Raw genomic sequence first — 15,676 nt, forward strand, 5'->3', positions numbered from 1 at the left:
AGGCTGTGTGGGCAGCCTGCTTCCTCTCGGTCCTGGCACCTGGAGTGTAAGTGGATGCCGCTGAGGGGAATGACGGGCTTCACCCGCTGGTGCCAGGTCTGCAGAACCACTGTAATGTGACTTGGCATGTAATAACGTGAAGTGACGGACAACCCGTCATTCCTCTTTGTGTCAAAGATGTCAGTCTAATCACACAGAGATTAGTCTAAGATCTATGAATCATGGTGCAGCTTCCTAGAGGTTGTGTATCGCAAAATGTACTTATAAGGTGTTATGTGCATGTTTAGTAAAGATATAATTTGAAGTGTTGTGAGAAAATCAATTAAACCTTAGAATATACTGTAAAGGTTGTATATCTTTAGAATTTAATCGTTGGACCCGTTTTCTTACAAGAGTACATTAGGTAAGACATAATCACGTTGGCTTTAAAGGAATATTCCAGGTTTTATTACTACAAAAGAACAAGATCTTTTTACATTTATGCCTTTAAAATTGGTTTTGCTCAGATGACCCGTAACCAGTAATATTCCTTTAACAAATTCTCCCTTTTTTTAGAAAGAGAGAGAGACTAAATTAATAATACATATGTTTAATTTTTAAACAGCGTTAAATGCTAATTTCACCACGTCGTCCTGGTGAGGGCAGGCCCCAGTCGTGGCAACTCATATGCGGAAGATCTCCTCTCCGACACCTTCGCAGTGATTGCGCTGAGCACTGGGGACCAGTCTGTCACTAACCTTTACTGTGGAGAACAACGCTGTAGCCAAGTGTGATTGTGGTTACCAAACCCACACTTGCGAGCGTATGCACACTTCAGCACCTCTGAACCTTCTTTGACTGTCACCTGCTTTGGTCCTCAGTCTAATTCAATATTTTTTTCCCTTTCTTTCTAGGCATACTTGGTTCCCAAGAAGACAAGTCAAAGGACTCTAGTTTTATTGACACTTGGAAGTACAAAGAAAGCCAAATTCTGTATTCTCATACCGACGCAGTAGCTTCACAGGACTGTTTCTGTGTCTGCCGAATAATCCCATCTTGGCGGAATCAAACACAAAGCAACAAGTCACCGCGCAGCTCCCTGTTTGTACAGTAGTATGCATTATTTATGAGGCAGCCTGTGCTGTGTGCATCCAAAATCAAATAAGCCTTCTTGTATTACAGCACTGTTCTGTTAACCCTCCACCCACCCTGTCACCCACCCCATTGCCAGTCAGCGGCATGCGCGTTTGAGTGGATTTGTAAAGAGTAAAGGATATAAATATGTTGGGAAAAGACCCACACATCCCATGCAATTTGGGTCCCATTGGAGTTCAGGGAGCGTGTGATCGGCGGAGTGCCTCTGAATGTCCTCCTTTAGGGCCCATGCTGCTTGGAGGCTGGGCCCCAACATGTCTTTCCCCCCTTCTCTCTATCTACACAGCAAACCTCCTTCACTCTCAATTTAACCCGAAATCTGATGAACCCGTCTCCCCCACGCACGCACACACAGACACTAACTCCGGATTTCATGGAAGAAAGAGTAGATACAGTTGCGAGTTGATCAATCAGCAGGCGTGAACTGAGGCAGAAAGGCATTAACAATTCACATCGTTCTCAGTCCACTCGCCCAAGCAGAAGATTCCGGCAGCATATCTAATGCACAGCTACCTCACTTTATATAAGGGCAGGCATGACTCACAAGCTATTCTGTAAAAGTCTGCATTGATTTAGGGGGTGGGAAAGGATGAGGAACTCTCAATTGCCTTGCCACTATCCATATTAGCGTTGCACCTTATCCAGGCAATTAAAACATCGCTCCAGATCTTGAAAGTACCCGTCTTCTCAGTTGTGTCAGCCTCTTTTGAACATTTTTTTTTGCATAGGCCATGGTGAAGATGTCCCATTAAGGTTCCAGGGTGCAAAATCACCACGTGGAGACTTTTGGTGGCAACCCCCCTTAGGTAAGCGCTGTCAGTTTAATGGGATCACTGGAGAGCAAAGCATCTGTGAGAGATTTCTTCGCTTAAAGTTCGTCAGTGGTACACTTGTCACTCTCTTCTGTACCGTGCTGAGACAAATTCAGATAGGCATCGATATTTAGGATAAGAAGGGTTTAAATCAGGCCCTGAGGGACAGAGCAAGCCTCGCCAGCCAGGCCAAGTGTCGACACTTGGGGTGTAGAATCCAAAACACTGGGAGTTAGATAGAGTCCTCTTTAAACAACTTGTCCACAATTGATAGTAGCACACATCTATTGTGCTGTAACACTAGTGGTTCTACAATCTGCATCTCATTTACAGCAGCGGCTTATGGCGTTAGGCATACAGCCATTGCCTGTCAAAACTTGCAAATTAAATCTATGTGTGACTGATGAGTGCTGCAAGTCTTCCGTGGAGAGAAACACACACCTCAGTTTTTTGTTTGTTTGTTGTTTTCATTTTAACACCGACCAAAGCTGTTGTAGATGAGCTTGGCAGGGCGCTAACTTGGCGGAAACATGCTCACTTCGCCCTATGGTTGGTTAGTGTGAAGCACCGTTGTTAAGCATCATGGTTCACTGTTACCTTTCGGGGAATCTACTCAATAACTTGTGAGGCTGACATAATCTTGCTTTTCACTCACATTTATTCATTACCTCTCTCTCCCTTCTCTCTTTCTCCACCTCTCTCTTTTCTTCCTCTCCACTCACCTTTCTTCCTCACCCACTCGGGGTTGACAGAAGGCCCCTTGTTCAGATGCACACCGGGCTTCACACAGTTTTTCATTCCCCAACAATGAAAGGAGCTTTCAGCAAGGCTGGTTCCAATTCATCTGTGATAAATGAGAAGATAAGGCAATCAGAGCACACCATGACACGGTGTGCAGCTAGTTAGGCACACTTCGAGCCCATTCAGGTGTGCCTGTGAGTCCTGACGTTGGGGGGGCCCTCTATATATACGTACACAGCCCTGATGGTGGCCAACACTCGGGCAGGAGCTGGATGTTGGTTCCTTGGTAAAGCTTCATTCTGTTGACAGGTCAGGTGTTGCGTCGTTATGTGGATCGGTATGCATGGAGTACAGGAGCGAGAAGATGTTCAACCACATCTCGGTATTGCACGGACAATTGAGGAGGTCGGTGTTTTCACTGGAGGCATCTGTGGAGGCCTCGGAAATGGGTGTCTATGTAAGGGGTTCACGAAGGCCCTTTGGAGGGAGTCTCTTGGGAACAACCAGGAACACCTGAGACAGGTAAGTGGATGGTGTGGGCTGAGGGATGTAGCCACTGTTTTACTTTAGATTGACAGGCATATTGAGGTACATCAGTTTGAATGTAGTTCACTGGTATGACAGGTGTCATTTTCTTCTTTTTTGCCTCCCTGCATTCTCACTTGCTGATTATTAACATTTTCCTCCCTGCACACAAATAAAAGCAGCTAAATAATGCAACCTAAAGGAATTCCTTAACCGTCTATTGGAATTCCTGCCCTTGACTGACAAGTCTAAACTTTTAGCATCTTTCCCATGTGCGGGGAAGGGCCAGGTTCACTCGGAGTTCAGAAGAACTTAGGATGGACGTCATGTTAGACCAATCAGCAGTTCTAAAATCTGAATGACCTTTGCCTAAAGTGAATTTGATTTCTAAATGAGTTTTAGAATTTCATGTGTGGGTGTGTGAGAGTATGGGTCAGCCAAGTTCGGAAGTTCTTTCTCAATGTCTGTATATATTTTTGTTCTTTGTGGCCTTCTCTATTTACTTGCTCTTTCTGACTTTTCCGTTTCACTACTGGTGTCTCACATTCGTTTGTTACCCATCATTCCATGCTGCCTTCCAAAACTACTTCAAGTTCACCGCCCCAATCCTGTCAGTTTCAATCCCTTACCTTTCTTGTCTGTGTACATGTGAGTATTAGATATGTTCATGTGTTTAGAAGGAAAGCATTCAGTTAACGCTCTTAGTATGTTCTCTCTAATTAGCATTAGCTTTAAAATGGTGATAGCACATATGTGTGACCGACCAAGTATACGAGTGAGATCTTGTACAAGTGTGTGCGTGTTACGGGACTGGGTGTAGAAGGACAGAACGGCATTGTGGGGGTTCCTAGTCAGTGTTTGGGGACAAACAGGCCTACAGTTTGGTATGTGAAAGAACTGGGGTTTTCAGACTGAATGGTGGAGGCCAGCACTACCAGCTCTTCCAGTCCACACAACTGTCATTCACACCATTAGAAAGTGAGTCAAGAACATTTCAGTTTGCTAAACTAAATAATAATGCTTATTATCTTTGCTTTATTGAATTCTTTAAAAACATTTGTTTTGAACTATATTTGTAGTATTAATTTATCATCTTGTCAAATTATCTTTTAAGTACTAGCAATTAATTGAATTCTGTCTAATCTAAAGTCTATATAGCGTAGCTAAGAACACGCACTCATATAAAAAAACCCCTGTGCTTTATTTTAATGATGCAAAGCTTCACCTTCTCTGCACTAATTAGAAAGTTTTTGAATGAACTCTTTCATTAAGTATCAGGGTGTGAGATTGACAGCAATGGTGCATCTTAAACTTCTGACAGCTTTAAGTGCCATAACCCATAGAAGTCCCCACCTTGATTAAATGAAGTGAAAATTGTATTCTCGTCTCGCTTGATATGAAAATGGAATTTGCTATCATGAAATATACACAGTTGTCACTTCTTAAAAAGGTGTCAGCAATTTGCTTCACTGGGTAAGGTGAATATTTGCCATGACAGGAGAAGAAGAAAAGGTTTGAGAGAGAAAGACGGGGAAAAAAAGTGTGATGTCTGTGATCAATGAAAGACTTCATTGCCTTGCGCTTCGTTGCCTTTTAAATAAGAGACTATAGATCTCTAGAGTTTCTGAGGCATGTGGCGTCCATGTTGCTGGTGGCATGACAACACTGCCACCTAGAGACTGATAAGTATACCTGAGAAATCTGACTTGGTTGCGCGTGTGTGTGTTTTTAGCGGAGACAGATGCACTCATTCCCACCTTTTTTTCACCCCTCTGTGGACAGGAGCACATTTGGATGATGTTCATTTTGATGCTACAGCACATGGTGGTTTTATTTGAATTTTGAATTGAATTCCCAGTGTGATAACAAAAAAAAACTGTGTGCTGTTCTCTTTGTGGTCAAATTATATGGTTTAGCCAATTGTCTCCCAGTGGTTTCAACCTAAAATATGCCTCTTTGACTTTGACAATGTTAAACTAGAAAAATTCTGCGTGCTTGGTTAGAAGTAAATTACAGTTATTGAGCTGCAGAAGATTGAGTGAAATTTGTTTGCTGGTTTAATTTGCTCAAAACACAGCTTAGAACCTTTCATGGAGTTTTCTGTTTAGTAAAGTTTGGAATGATTTTACCCATGTAGAAGAATAGTTTTAGATGTTGAATAGAATGTGTTTTTATTTACCAATTACAATTATAGTTTCTCTCACAGACCCCAAAATCAAGCCAAAAATGTCGTTGATAGCAGGCAAGATGAAGTCCCCTCTTAGGGATTCGCAGACCTGTCAGGTGTGCCAAACTACTAATGAGCGAGACTGCGCATCAAGCCATCCATCTGCGGAGGGCCTGCTGAACACCCTCAACCCAGCTGCTCCCTTCTCATGACCCAGGTGAGTCAGGCAGGGGCAGGGTTATGCACGCTAGCCCCCCGATCCCCAGGAAACCTGGTTTTCGCGCTGGGATCAAAGATCAGTTGGTTCAGAGAAGTGGTCTAGTCTGGTGCTTTGAAGATGGAGCAGGAGGGGATCTGGTTGTATTGAAGCCAGGTTGTAGAGCAGGAGTTATGGGCAGGGAGCAGACTAGCCACAGGGATGCATGCATGCTGGGGTGCTGGTGGGATTGGATGGGATTGAGATGGGCGGCACAGTTGACTTTGGTGTGTTTTTGTGCATACTATGTTCGGTTTGTCCATCCACTGACATCAGAATTAACAGAATGTCATTATTTTATTCAGCTTTAACTCTGAATTGATATTCAGAAGCAGTTCCAGTACGTCCAGTATAATGTGACCTTGGACCACAAAACCAGTCATAAGGGTCAATTTTTTGAAACTGAGATTTAAACATGCTGAATAAATAAGCTTTCCATTGATGTCTGGTTTGTTAGGATAGGACAATATTTGGCTGAGATACAACTATTTGAAAATCTGGAATCTGAGGGTGCAAAAAAATCAAAATATAGAGAAAATTACCTTTAAAGCTGTTCAAATGAAGTTCTTAGCAATGCATATTATTAATCAAAAATGAGTTTTGATATATTTATGATAGGAAATTTACAAAATATCTTAATGGAATATGATCTTTACTTAATATCCTAATGATTTTTGGCATAAAAGAAAAATTGCTTATTTTGACCCATACAATTTGGCTATTGCTACAAATGTACCCATGCTACTTACAACTGGTTTTATTAATTAGACACTGATATCAGAAGAGAATAGTTAATTACTTGAAACTAACTAGTACGGACTTCCACTAGAGATCATATTTTGAAATTTAATTAAAAGTCATCTACATTTAATATAATTTAATTAAACAATTTTACAAAACCGTCTTTGTAAGTGCTTGTAAGTTTGCAAATTTCCATAACAGTTTCTATTCAATTCTACTAATTCTTCTGTTTTATTAATGTATTAGGATTCCATTATGTGCCAAGTGGCACATTGGCTACGTCTTGTCTTATTTCATGTGATATTGTTAGTTTTAGCACAGATGTTCTCGGTGTAACCCTGGCCTGCCCTGTCATATTGATTCACCCTCTGCAACATAGGTGCTATTACAACTGGGGTTCAATGGTGTATCTCCAGCGATACTGTGAAATGTCACTGAACATGAGGCTGACTGAGGAGCTGATTTTCATACGTCTAAAGAGATCAGAGCTGTTGCACTTGGGAATATGGTTTAAAGCAGTTGGATGTTATTGTGAGCCTGCCACATGTAGGTTTGTCCCCACCAAGATAGACAATCACAGTAGGTTTCTTTATTGTGAATACCACCATCTAATGATGTATTGAAATTTCTGAATTTGTATTGCATTGCATCAAAACGTCAAAGCCATTTTGAGAGTGAGCTTTGTGCTTGAGGGCTGAATTCTTGATTGGTGCATAGAAACAGAAAACAGTGCGGGAAAAAAGGGTCTGGTAAACAGAAGTCAGAATTTATTCACAGACATTATGAGAAAATATATTTGTGTTCTGTATAATCTCTGTGGATGACTTTGACATATCTGGGGCGTTTGTTGTTTCTGTAAAAGACCTCAAAAGACAGAAGAAAGTTTACCGAATTTATGTGATTTATACAGTTCTACAGCCTTTTGTTGTTTGGAGTTATGAAGCCCTGAAGTAATGTCCAGTACACCCACACACAATTCACAGACAATAACACTCTGCAACCTGAGATTGTCCAATTCCAACAGGCACCTGTCAGAATGCTACAGCCCTGTCGCCGTGTGGGAAATTCCTATTGGATTGCCCTCTCCCGAATCAGCTTATGTATGGATAGTACCATGCATAGACTGTCAAGTAAAAACTTCTGTGATACAAAGATTAGTTTTTTTTTTTGTGAACTGCTACCTAGAATATTACAGAAGCCGATTTCTTCCTCATCCAAAATAAAAGGCAATTGTGAGATGAAGTTCAGAATAATGTTATGAGAAATCAACTTCATTGTAATTTACATCACATCTCATCATATTACTTATTTTAAAATTTATTTCACAATTACCTTTTAGTTGCTGCAAAAACTGAAAAAATGGTGTAGGAACAACTTTGACTCAGAAATTGTTAGTAAAGTTCGAAAAGTTACAAAGAAACTAAAAGTAACCCATTGAATTAAACACATCATTTTGAAGTCGAAAAACTGAAATAGTATTTACTCCAAAAATCTTTGCTTTTATTTACTACTTAAAAATGTATTTTTACAGTGTAGTTGTCAAATATGAGAGCCAATTCTAAGACATAAAGTGTCAAATGTGAGATATATGTTATAAATTATTATTTTTATCATTATTTATTACTCTGAGGTAAAACAGGCTTCCATAGTGTACAGCTGCTATTTGGAAATTTATGTAGAAGTAGCTTTTGTGACCCTGGACCACAAAACCAGTCATAAGGGTCTTTTTTTTTAACTTTTTTATCCATTGATGTATGGTTTGTTAGGATAGGACAATATTTGTCTGAGATACAACTATTTAAAAATCTGGAATCTGAGAGTATAAAAAAATCTAAATATTGAGAAAATCACCTTTAAAGTTGTTCAAATGAAGTTCTTAGCAATGCGTATTACTAATCAAAAATTTAGTTTTGATATATTTACGGTAGGAAATTTACAAAATGTCTTTATGGAACATGATTTTTACTTTTTGTCATAAAAGAAACATGGATAATTTTGACCTATACAATTGTATTGTATATAACCAGTTAAAGCAATAACAAAAATATGTATATTGTAGATACCAGGAACTTCATTTCCATATACATTATTACTTCTTACTTCCTTGGAGACTTGTTTTACTTCCAAAGTCCTCTCCAACATGGTAAAAAATTATCAGTGAACATATTTAATACAATTATACAGAAGCTATATTTTCCCCCTATGTTCTAGTACACCAGGATCTTTATTTTAACATCTTGAGCGATAGCCTGTAATTCACCTCCTTGGTGTCAGCAAGACGTGTATAAAAAAAGGCGTAAAGCCGTTGTGGTGTGGGGTTTTAATTGAAGCTCCCGTGCACGACGAGCTGCTCTATAGGATCAATGTCAGGACCTGCGGAGGCTAGGGCATCTGAGCGGCGCTCCCTCACGGGCGCAGGACGGCTGGAGTGGTGACGAGCTTCTAATTGCGCTCCACAGAGAGCGAACACCCCTGTGGACGAAAATGAAAGAGCGCCCAGCCTGGCTGCATCTCTATTGTGTGAAAATAAATACATACAGTCGCCGCCCAGGGTGTGAAATAACACACCAGCCGTCGGATTTCACTGGTCATTTCACCCCCAGCTGCAGGGCCCAAAACAAAACGATATTGTCTTAAACGGTGAGAAGGTAGAGACTATTGTGTTTTTTAAGTGGGTACCTTCCTACGGTTTACGATTCGGTGTATTCTCAGAAAAAAGGAATCGGACAAGATCTGGCAAATTGATAATACCATACTTGTGCTTAGTCTATTATTGTTCTTCCATATAATGTTTCAATCACAAAATTTTACAGACCAGCAAATGTGGTAGACCATGTCATTTTGATAAAATTACTAACTAAATTCTGAACCACTTTGCCATTGTGCAATTCCAATAAATTAATTACTTTGACTGCACTTTGTACTATACCGTAGGGCTGGGCGAAATGGCCAAAAAACAATTATATCTCTGGGTTTGAAAGGCTATGAAAACAAATACATTGAATTGAATTTATTGAAATCAGAAATCAGAATCAGAAAGAGGTTACACAAGGTATTTGTCTTGGTGGCAGAAGCTTCCAGTGCACAAGTGACAAGACACAGATAACAAAAATAAACAAGTGATTAAAATAAATATATGAAGAGACACAAACAATGGACAAATAAATGAGCGATTCGAATAAATATGTGAAAGGCAATACACAATAGACAATATAATGTAAGTACAGATGTGCTACAAATGAGTAGGCTAAGCTATATGCGAACCTGGACCACAAAACCAGTCGTAAGGGTCAGTGTTTTGACATTTACATGTATACATCACCAAATCTAAATAAATAAGCTTTCCATTGATGTATGCTGTTTTAGGATAGGATAATATTTGGTTGAGATACAACTATTTGAAAATCTGGAATCTGAGGGTGCAAAAAAAAAAAAAAGATCTAAATATTGAGAAAATCGCCTAAAGTTGTCCAAATGAAGTTCTTAGCAATGCATATTACTAATCAAAAATTAAATTTTGATATATTTACGGTAGGAAATTCATGTAACATGGTCTTTACTTAATATCGCAATTTTTTTTGGCATAAAAGAAAAATAGATCATTTTGACCCATACAATGTATAGTTGCCTACTGCTACAAATATACCCGTGCTGCTTCCGAGATACATACGTCTGCAAGATGTCTGTTAAAGATCTCTTGATCTGGATATATTATGGGCATAAAAGGGTTAAAATCACATTACATTCTAACATTATAACATTATAATCTAAAAACAAAATAATGCTTTTAAACTTAAAATCACTAAACTAAAAATGAAAATAAATAAAAACGAAAGCTAATTTACTACAGTTACTATCATAAAAATACACTTACTTGTGGGTTTAAAATTCTACATTCACACATTCATTAGCCAACTACATATATTTCAGCAAACTGTATATTTTAGTCAGAAATATTGTGGTTCTATCCGCCTTATTTTTCCTTAAGAGTGGGCGTGCCCATTTATAAATTGTATGGATCTGGCTTCCGGTCTCGTCTAGCTATTTTTAGTTATACAAAACAACTCGTTTTGCTGCGTGATTACTGCAAATTGGTATGTCTTACCATGATATTTTAATGTGTTATCTTAATTATGAACACATTGGTTTGCAGTGTAGTTTTACCATTTACTGTACTTTGTTATTCTTCTTAATATTCTCAGAGAAACAAGCGCTTCAGGATCTTTAGAATATTGTCTTTGAACTTCCGGTTGCGCGGTAGCTCTGTATATTTTTATGGCATCGCTGTCTAAGAATAAAGTGGTAAAGTGGATTTATATATTTTAGAGTTAACAAAAGTTAAAATCATTGTAATGTTTAAAGCAAATGTCCTTACATTCAGGTTCATTCATAAATCCGTCAGATCACTGTGGAAATACAACCTGAAGACAGCAAACGCAGCGCTAAAAGGGGCGGGGCTACACAATAGCGGCCGATAAACCGTAAGTCTCTGTGAGCGGCGGCGTTCCTTCTCTGACGTCTGTGAAGTTTAGGAGACTCGCCTATAGAAGGCGCATTCACTCCTGACAGCAAAATGGTAGTATTTCCTTGATTTTCTAATAGTTACAGATACATGTGAAAATTGTTGAACTCATATTAAAGCAACATATTAAAGCATATTAGCACTTTACTGTGTTTTGCACTTTACATTTTATACATATACATTGTTGTATTTTAATATATATTCTTAATTGTTTTGTTTAATTTGTTTTTATTTATTATTATTGTATGTTCAGAGCAACACGGTAGCACTTTGCCCAAGATAAATTTCCTCTCGGGGACAAATGCTACCTAGAAGTTTATCCCTATCCCTAAGTTAAATGAGGAAAACACATCTTAAATGCATTAAACAGCACAATTCTGCATTTAGCAGAACAGGTAGCCTTTCTGTCAGAGCAACTGACGTGGCAAGCCACTTTAAACTACACGTGTTAACCATTCCATACAAAAGTTATTAAAAAGCCTTTAATATAAAGCATGTCTGATGTTTAGGACAAATTGGATTATGTACTTTCCCGCAGCAGTTCACTCCTTGTGCTCCGCTATTTTTCAGATGCCCTCGCCTCGTATTAAATAGCTGTATATCGATATAAAGGGTATTGCCTCATACCATGTTGTTTACAAAAAATATATTGATATATCGTACTGTACGAACTCGATATACCACCCAGCTGTGTTACTTGGTGAAAAAATTATTTATTCTGATAACTGTTAATAATAAATTGAACTGTGCTTTTTGCCAGTTTTGTGCAGGCATCAAGCCACTCAAGTCCATGCATTATAGTGATCTTTTTTCATGGTTAGGGCTTTAAAGGAGCAAACATTCTATTTACCTTATTGCTTCAGTAGCAATTTCAAAAACTGGCCATTTCTGTTGCCGTTTCCCTGAAATGGTGACGAAAGTGTTGTTAGCATGGCAGCCAAATGCCTTTCTTTTATCTATTTAATAGACAAGTAAAAATATGACATTTCAGATTGATTTGATCTTTTAGTGCCGACAGAGGCATATTCTGCCCTTCCAAACAACATCTCAGCCTTCTCTAAATAGCTAGCTTGTCACTCAAACAGGAGTGTTAATGTGGGTCCTACGACAACTGTCTGATTTATTGTCCGATTCGCTCAAGACGACGACAACAAAAGGCTGATGTTTCTTTTTTTCCCTTACACCCAATTTAGCAGCCACCCGTTTAAGTGGCATTGTCCTGAACAGCATGGCAAGCAAAGAGATGTGGGCCGTCTGCTTCTTGTCACTTCCTATTATTAAGAAGGCGCTCTGTGGCACCTGGGGGAATGCCAGTCTCCGCGGCTCCCATCAGAAATCTGCATAACGCTGCCTGATGGCTGTGGCCGTCCAAACGTCCAAACACAACCTGTCATGTCTCAATGTTACCCAGTATGCCATGAGCAGCACTGGGCCTGGGGACGCTTTCCAGCGCCCTAACACTCGATGTCTCCGTCAACCACACTAATGTAGCTCTACAAATCAGAGAAGCCATCAGGCATATTTTTACTGCCAGGCCAAGCACAACAGCCTCTCGCTACTACCACCATTCTAAACAGGAAATTGTTAGCAGTTTATGCCACGACTCTGGTCCTTTGGTCACATTATATGGGATATGTTGTCACTTTTTTATATTATTGCCTATGCAGCAGAATTCTAATGGTTAGAGTTTTAGTTAAACGGATAGTTTACCCAAAAAATGAAAATTATGTCATTAATTACTCACCCTCATTTCGTTCCTTACCCGTAAGACCTTCGTTCATCTTCAGAACACAAATTAAGACATTTTTGATGAAATCAAAGAGTTTTCTGGTGCTCACATGAACGTGCATTGAAGACGGAAGAGAGAAAATTGTTGAATAAAGTCATTATTTTTGTTTTCTTTGCACACAAAAGGTATTGTCGTAGCTTCATAACATTATGGTTGAATCACTGATGTCACATGGACTATTTTAACAATGTCCTTACTACCTCTCTAGGCCTTTAAAGTGTCAGTTGCGTTGCTGTCTATGCAGAGTCAGAAAACTTTTCATCAAAAATATCTTAATTTGTGTTCTGAAGATGAACAAACAACATGAAGATGAGTAATTAATGAGAGAATTTTTATTTTAGGGTAAACTATCCCTTTGAAGTCTTTATTATTCAGTTGATTCTTGTTTGAATGTCTACTAGTGTGAAATTATTATAATAAGTCAGCTATCGTCACTGTTAACGCATACCAGTTTTGTGAATATATCTAGATCTTCATAATTAAAAAGTAGAAGACAAACTGTCAAATGGGTTAAAAGTTAGATCTTTGGGAAGCCTGAATTGTTTGAATTCTAACCTGTCTCTGTAATGTTGTTTTCGATATTTCCCTTGGACATTTTGGAAGGCACTGGTGATCTTCTTGACATTTCAGCTTCTCTCCCTCATACATTTCACCGTAAAACACAGATTGGGCCAGAAGTGTTCCACACTACAGTTCACACAGAAAGTATTCTCTGTTTTGTAGATTACATCCTGCCAGACTTTTTACAATCCATTAGATCCTGGAGGTACATCAGAGAGAAACGGAGCTGGAGTGGAATTCCAGGCAGACGCAGGTGTCAGGATCAAAAGTTGAAAACATTCTCCGAGCAGCGGGAGGGGGTGGCATGCTTGTTAGACCTGAAAAATAACAATTAGCATCCACCATGTGACATCGCTCATCATACCATCACCATAGTTCTCTCGAAAGTTGCACTTGTATGTTCTTTGAGAGAATTTGCTGGAAAACTCTCAATTCAGAGTTGAAAGCACAGATGAAATATTTGACATGTGCATTCTCTCTTGACCAGATGGCTTGTTGTGGCTTCTGGGTACGTCAGGTCTGGCCGTTAACCAAGTGGGTCATCAGTAGGAACAGAAGAGTTTTAGCACAGTTCACCTGGTAAGGTTAGGTGGATCATCTCTGGTGTGTTTTACATATGTACTCTCCATCAACTGTCCACCGAGATCAGTGCCACCCCTTTCATCCTGGTCCAAACAGAACTATTAGGGTTTTTTAACCAAACCCCCCGGTAATAGGATTGATGTTCATTTAACCATCAAACGTTTGGCGAAGTACTCTTATAAAGAGGTCGCCTTTTGATGTTGTCTGTTTATTTTGGTGCTTGTTTAAAAGATCAAATTTAAACTTGTACTATTGCCTCTCAAAGCCCTTGAATGGATACCACTGGATCCATTTGCCTTTCAAGCACCTAGGATTTCTTGTAGACAGGATACTACTCATTACGAGTAAATGATATCGAAGACCAAGGGTGTAAAAGAGCTCGATTGGCACGGCAGTGTAAACACAGGTTGTTTTGTGTGAGAACCGAAGGTGTGGCTTTTCTAATAATATACTGCGATGTCATGCCAAGAGGTCACAATCCAGTCCCACTCCTGCCTGACCTGCTCCGTGTTGGGCTAACAGTGGCTTTTTTGTGTATACAATAGCGGGACTTCCAAGTGTGAGGAAGGAACGTGAATATTTGCCCAGCGAGGGGCGCAAATTAAAGGGGGCGTCGCATTAGCCACACCACTTTCTCCCTTTCAATTTACTTCACTGCCTTATTTTTAAATCATAATGCAGCCAGACGTGTTTTTTTTTTTTTTTTTTAATTGGTTCCTGTTCGACATCCAAAAGAATTACGACGAACCTTTCAAATGGCGAGGAAGTTTGAAGTACGGTCAATTGTTTCTGTTGTAGTCGAACAGGTGTCGTTTCTTAAGGACCTTGATGATGTTTTGTGACATTCATCAGCGGAAGATTGGCAGGTTATGATGATGGTGCCGCGGCAGACGTGGAGGGTTTAATTAATACGAGAGGTGTTGCTTGCTTCTCTGGAGCTCAGCGGGGTTTTGCAGAGAACAAGAATATGACGGCAACATGCGGCTCTTTGAATCGAACGTTATGATAGAGTTAAACAGGTAATCATGGAACACACTGTGCAAGAAGAACTGTGGAATTTTTTTTTGCTATGCGCTTGGCTACGTGTACTTGAAGCACTTCATAAATTTGCAATCTGTGCATTAGCCTTTTCTGAAAAACGAATTCAGGCAAGTCGTTTTTGATTGCCATGATGATCAAAAACTCTGCCGACGGCAGTGTCAATGACCCTAATTCCTTACCCTATATTTATCTAATTAAACAAAGGGGGATAAAAAGAACAAAGCCGGTCTGGGAACCCACACTAAAGGCAGTGGAGGTGTCTTGAATGTAACACGCGACTCGGTTGCACCTGCCCCTTACGTCGGTCAGGCTCAGCGACTGTGGGTTGTGGACTGGATATCAAAGCCTAGTGCCACTGTCCTAGGTGGGGAGGGATAGGGGGGAGGCTCGGGGGTGAGACTGAAGCCAGGCCTCCTGAAGGGGATTAGCGTCTCCCAGGGAGAGGAGAGAGGATGTGGAACGAACACCTGCTACGTTGTCAATAGAGTGCCGGAGAATCACGGCAATCATACACAGCACGGCCTTACTCAATGCAGGCTAGTGGTGGCTGGTGGGGGGTACGGAGGAAAGAAAGCATTGAGCAGTGAGCAAACGAGTGCAAAACAATATCACACACCCTTAATACACAATAGCTCAAAAAGTTGCTGAAAACGTCAGGGAGAATTTGGAAATGCTGGCAAATGCAGCAACTTGCTATGCTTGAAGAAATAGTTCACCCAAAAATGAACATTCTGTCATTAATTACTCAGCCTCATGTCGTTCCAAGCCTGTAAGACATTCGTTCATCTTCGAAACACAAATTAAG

At 39.8% G+C, this 15,676-nt stretch overlaps 1 long non-coding RNA gene across 1 annotated transcript in view; it reads left to right on the forward strand.

Annotated features, from left to right (window-relative positions):
- The window catches only part of LOC127156231 (uncharacterized), a 49,081-nt gene that overhangs the window by 10,594 nt on the left and 22,811 nt on the right, over positions 1-15,676 (forward strand). The window contains exons 2-3 of the long non-coding RNA XR_007825695.1: positions 894-3,209; positions 5,407-5,596. This is a non-coding gene — a long non-coding RNA (uncharacterized LOC127156231). The remainder of the gene's footprint in view (positions 1-893; positions 3,210-5,406; positions 5,597-15,676) is intronic.

The sequence above is a fragment of the Labeo rohita genome, chromosome 25, assembly GCF_022985175.1.
Source record: "Labeo rohita strain BAU-BD-2019 chromosome 25, IGBB_LRoh.1.0, whole genome shotgun sequence".
NCBI classification, from domain to species: Eukaryota; Metazoa; Chordata; class Actinopteri; order Cypriniformes; family Cyprinidae; genus Labeo; species Labeo rohita.